The 5,844-nt window shown below is 37.8% G+C and overlaps 1 protein-coding gene across 1 annotated transcript in view; it reads left to right on the top strand.

Moving 5' to 3' along the window:
* Positions 1-5,844, top strand: part of LOC107680131 (kazrin-A-like) — a 46,447-nt gene that overhangs the window by 27,465 nt on the left and 13,138 nt on the right. The window lies entirely within an intron of this gene.

Below are 5,844 nucleotides of genomic sequence, written 5' to 3'. Positions count from 1 at the left end.
AAAGTTAAACTGTGTCAGAACAAATTCAGCTTGATAATGTTAGATAACTTTGATAGACAGGTATGTAATAGATTACAATCAACCAAAAATTATTCAGACAGCTGTTAGTATGACACAACTATGAATACTTAGTCGGGCAGGACTTAGCCTTAATGATAGCCTGTAGTCTCCTGGGCATGCTGTCATCCAGCTTCATGCAAACCTGAACTTCACTTTTTTCCCCCAGACTCTGTCTGAATAATTTTTGGTCCCAAATTTGTATCGGTTATAAAGAATATCTCTTTGGATTTGAGACTTTAGTCTTTGCAACTTTACAGATCTTCTTTATGCACCAAGAGCTTGTAACACTCCAAAGAGAAAGGAAAAATTGAAATCGCACCATATGACCCCTTTAATACTGAATGTTTAACGTTATATTCATTGCATACATATACTTCGTAGTAGACATCCTTAACTCCATTCTGCTGTCTGTTGTTCTGTTGTCGGTGTTTCTTTGTCTGAATATGGCGCTTATCACATGCTGTGTGGTATTGTCGTTTGGTATCGGGGCATTTTAACGAGTACGAGTACAGGAGCTTGGTATCGGTGCATCCCTAATTTATATAAGTAATGCGTTTATTTTTGGCACATTTTAGTGTCATTTACAATAATTGACTTACTATATTATATACCTACAGTGGGTATAGAAAAGAATCAGCCCCTTTAAAATAATCACATTTTGTTGCTTTGCAGCCTGAAATGAAGATGGACAGTTTTTGTTTCATCCAGCTGTATTTACTCAGTGCAACTTATAACATCCAAGTGAAATGATTTGTTTATATGAGTCTCAGGCAAGTGATTTGATCCAGTATCATGAACACTTTTGAGGAACAGAAAGTGTTTTGACTGCACCATTTTAAATCTGCAGAAACTGAAATTCCTTGAAGCGATTTGGACCTCGTCTCTCCTCCTCCTTTATTTTGTCCTGTGGCTCATTTTTCAGCTCTGGAGCTGTGAAATGCAGAAGTAATCAGAACAACACTGACCACAAAACTGGCGTAATATTCTCCATGTTTAGGTATCGAGGGATTTTGCTGTCCTCGGTCTGTCTTTGTCTTGAAATCTACTTTCTCCTGTGACCCTCAAAGCCCAGTGTGAGAGTAATGCTGCACTAGATGTTCTTGTGTTTCACTTGCTAGATCAGGGAGAGTTAAACTGTTATCCTGAACGTCAGTTGCACCTAAACAGCTTTGCATTGTGGGTGGGGTGCTGCAAAAAATGCTTTTCTAGTTTAGATCTTTTGTCTTGTTTCCAGCCAAAATATCAAAAAAAACTTAAATCAAGAAAGATTTTCTAAACAAGTAAAAATTATTGTCTTGTTTTCAGAAAAAAAATTCTAAATTAAGTGAGTTTTTGCTTGAAACGAGCAAAATAATCTGCCAATGGGGTAAATAAAAAAAAATCTTGTATTCTGTTTGAAATAAGATTATTTTGCTTACCCCATTGGCAGATTATTTTGCTTGTTCTAAGCAAAAACTCGCTTAATTTTGACATGTTTCTTCTGAAAACAAGACAATCATTTTTACTTGTCTAGAAAATCCTTCTTGATTTAAGAATTTTTTGATATTTTGGCTGTAAACAAGACAAAAAATCCAAGCTAGAAAAGCATTTTTTGCAGTGTGTCTTCTGTGCTCATTTGAGCAGTAACTTTACCCCAGTGCTGACTTTGTGTGTGTATACAGTATATATGTGGCACCCTCTGCAGTATTCAGCAAAGGCCTACTGAAATCACTAATGAAAGTTGTCAATTTGAAACAACCATTGTGCATTTCTGCTATAGAAATCCATTTCAGCAAAAGATGGAAGGATAAAGAAAACTCAAATAACTAATAATGTGATTTGTGTGTGAGCTAATGGAAAAGGGACATCCAATATTTAATTAACACAGTTTGGGAGGAAATTGAAAAGCTCTTGATCTTCCAGGATTTACTGATCTGAATGTTCACTGCTATTCACAATCTCTCTCCACCTCCTACCAGGTGTTCCTGTGTGTGTTCCTGTGTGTGTGTGTGTAAAAGGCTTTTTGTGTGTGCCGTTTGGCTCCTGTATAATGAGTCTTTTAAGTGGTGGGTGAATGGGACTCAATGTCCTTGGAAAACACGAGCTGCAATTTGCAAGTCAGAGCAGAGGCTACAAACAACCTAAAACAGTCAATTACTGCCTCTGTTATCACGTAGTATTAACCACAGCCAGCTGGAGAGAGAGACACCCTGGAAGAGGAAAAAGAGGGAGCGAGAGAGAGAGGGATTGGTGTGTAAAAAAGTACATCTTGGACATCAAGAGAATAATAGTAATGTGTAAATGGGAATTGTTACATGCAAATTAAACCGTATTGAAATTGATGGAGACCACAATCCGAATAGCACATGAAAATGATTTCAAATGCAGAACATTTTTGAGGTGTAGTATTACTGCATATAACTGCACTGACAGGTGAATTCATAGCAGTGTTTAATCGATATACATGCAATATTTTATCAAAAGAAGTTTCTCCATTATAATGGGTAGATAAGTTAATCTTTTTCTTATTCATCTCAGATATCATTCATGTTTTCTCTCGGCCTCTCTGTAAGATCTTTATGAATATGATTTTAATTCATACTGTTTAAAGCAGAGCAGAAGGTCGATTGTCAAGGTTGTAAAGCACTTCTGATTTGTCAGGACAAGACTAGCAGAGGAACACAGAACCTTTTAAAACAGCATTTTAGACTATAAAACGCAATGCAAAGTTCAAATGAGTATTTTCATTTTCTGTAGAGAGAATAATTATTGCTTATTTTGTTTTCTCTTTTTTAATTTGGTTTGTTTTCTTTCATTATTGGTGCTTGCTAAGTATCACCTAAGGATTGCTGTTGCTTATACTCAGACTTAGGATTTGTTATAAACCATAACTCTATGTATTAAACTTTGGAATTTGTGCTACGAACATAAATGATACCTATAATCATATGGCTTGAGGAAGTACACTATATTTCAAACGTCTGGGGTTGGTTAAGATGTTTAGTGTTTTTGAAAGAAGGATCTTTGCTCACCAAGGCGGCATTTATTTGATCAAAAATACAGTAAAACAGTAATATTGTTTAATTATTACAATTTAAAGTAAAGTCTTCTGTTTTAATATATTTTAAAGTGTACTTTATTTGCTGAATTTTCATTACTCCAGTCTTCAGTGTCACATGATCCTTCAGAAATCATTCTAATATACTGATTTGTGCTCAAGAAACATTTCTTATTAATGTTTAATCAGTTGTGCTGCAAAAATTTTTTTTCAAAATTGTGATTTTTAAGTTCTTACAAGCAAAATAAGTAACCCATAGGAGTGTGTGTGTGTGTGTGGGGTGTATATTAGTGTTGGGCAATATGTTCATTTTTCAAAGCGTCATATCGACAGCAGAGGCGTACCTACATGAAGTGGGGGCCCCAGGCAAAATTAATCAGTGATTTTTTTTTAATTTATTTTTTTATGTATCTTTGTTACCTACTGATATAATTATACAACATATGAAATGTGGACAAAACACATCTAATAGTATATAATGCACAAAACAGGACGTGCGCTCTCTCTCACTCAGATGTGCACACTCAAACCTGTGCACTCAAATCTATAAAATTGTCTTCTCTCCTGAAATTAATGTTGCCAGAAGCCCATCAACCACCAGACTTCCATGACTGACTGATGAAATAACAGAGTACCTTTCAATTACGGATCCATCTTTGTTAGCATTTTCAAGCTGCTTTTGGTCAGTGAATTCTCGTTATTTTATTATTTAGCCTAATAGTTATTTGAATTAAGTGCCTATTCTAAATAGGTATTTATTGAATTATTTTATGTATATCAGCAAGTGAACGAGTTGCGGCAAAACTCATTAAAAGAATGTTTTGTTTAGTTGTGTATTTGTAGTCTGTGCGTTTCTCTTCGCGAGACACGAATAATATCTTTTGTGTAGCCTAATGAATTCAAGCACAATATCGAACGGAGAAAAAAAAATATTTATAATTTTTAATTAGTTGTCCTGTTTCCTCTTTTCCTCCTCTTTTTTTCGCTTCAAGCTGCCTGATAGATTTGTCCTCTTCTTTATGTTTAACGTGCGTGTTTATGTGTGTGTGCGCAAACTTTTTCAGTTCATTATATGTGTGTGTGTGTGTGTGTGTGTGCGCGCGAACTTTTTCAGTTCATTCCTAAATTGCGCAATCTCAACTTCCATATGAAATGGATTAAAAACGCTCGGGTCCCGCGTTCTGCTCTGCTCCAGATCATGCATTTTCTAATCTACAGCACCGCGAGGACGTGCTGCACCTATTTGAAAAAGGCGGCCAAGGAGGCAAAAGCATAACCAGTGTATCGAGAGAGGGGTCCCATAGGGGGGATGGCGTAGAGCCCTGCATTTCAGCAACGGGCCCCGACTTTTTTACGCCCCTTCGGGCCGGGCTTTGGGCCAATTTTCACGCCATAGTTCAGACGCGGGCCGGGCCTCGGGCCTGTTTTAGGCTTCTCCTTATTTTTATATTTTAGACATCCATCAGTTAGTGATGAAAAAATTGCCACGCTGGTGGAAACAACACGAGACCGTGCTACCACGACTGTCAAGAGTGGCTCGGACGGTGTTTAGTGTCCAGCAGCAGCGAGTGCTGGAAGAGTTCCATGTTAAAGCGCACGCAAAGCTTGCCGCAAAACGCCAGCAAGTAATTACCATGATGAATGCCCCAGGGGAAATAGAATATTCGCAGGGTTTCGGTTCATTTTTGTGAAGCGCTCCTGCTCAAGACCGAGACAGCAGAAAGCGTATCCTGTTTGTTTTCTAAAAAAGCACAACGTATGCTGATATTGTGAGTGCACACAAATAAAAGTAGACCCTTAACAGTCCCGAATGATGTATTACTCTTACCTTTAGGAGCAAAAATGACGGTTGTTTCCACTGTTATAAGAAAAAAATGCAAGTGATCGTGCTGGCGACTCCATGGACTGCAAAACGTGCTTTAGCTTCTCTGCACAAACGATTGGATACACGCCTAATAGCACACATTTATCTAGGTTAACCATTTAAACTAACATTGTTTTTTAAAGCATTTTATATAGGCCTATAGATTTTATTTTAGTCAAGTGGTGATGATTTGAGAAGGCTAAATTGATCAAACATAGGCTATGATTAACTCACTGTCTGCCACTGGCCGCTTGGTCGTTACTTTAACCTCGGGCCGGGCTTCGGGACAATTTTCACGTCATAGTTCAGACGCGGGCAGGGCCTCGGGCCTGTTTTAGGCTTCCCCTTATTTTTATATTTTAGACATTCATCAATTAGTGATGAAAAAAGATTGCCACGCTGGTGGAAACAACTCGAGACCGTGCTACCACGACTATCAAGAGCGGCTCGACAGTGTAGTGTCCCGCCAGCAGCAGCATGTATGGTGCGTGCCGTCAGCGCAGCTGAAGAGTTCTGCGTTCAAATGCACGCAATAGGCTTAAGCTCACCGCAAAGCATTGGCAAAAGTAATTACCGTAAATGTGTCAGGGGGAAAGAGGAAGGAGATATTTGAATTATTTACTAATAAATAGTGTTTTCTGTGTAGGTGTCGCAAGGATGAAGTTGCCGATCCTGACTCACCTCTTCATTAGACGAGCCTTTAGAGAGAAGCGCATCTTTACGGATTAAGATTATAATGAAATAGTTTTTGTTTTTGATTTGTTTTATTTCATTAAGTAGTAATTTAAAGCTTTCTATAGATATATTTATCATGTCTGTGAGACATGTATTCGCTGAGTTTCGGTTCATTTTTGTGAAGCGCTCCTGTTCAAGACGAGACGGC

Source organism: Sinocyclocheilus anshuiensis, unplaced genomic scaffold (genome assembly GCF_001515605.1).
Source record: "Sinocyclocheilus anshuiensis isolate Anshui unplaced genomic scaffold, SAMN03320099.WGS_v1.1 scaffold13, whole genome shotgun sequence".
NCBI lineage: Eukaryota > Metazoa > Chordata > Actinopteri > Cypriniformes > Cyprinidae > Sinocyclocheilus > Sinocyclocheilus anshuiensis.
The sequence above is the reverse complement of the archived record's forward strand: the minus strand, read 5'-3'. Positions and strand labels throughout refer to the sequence as shown.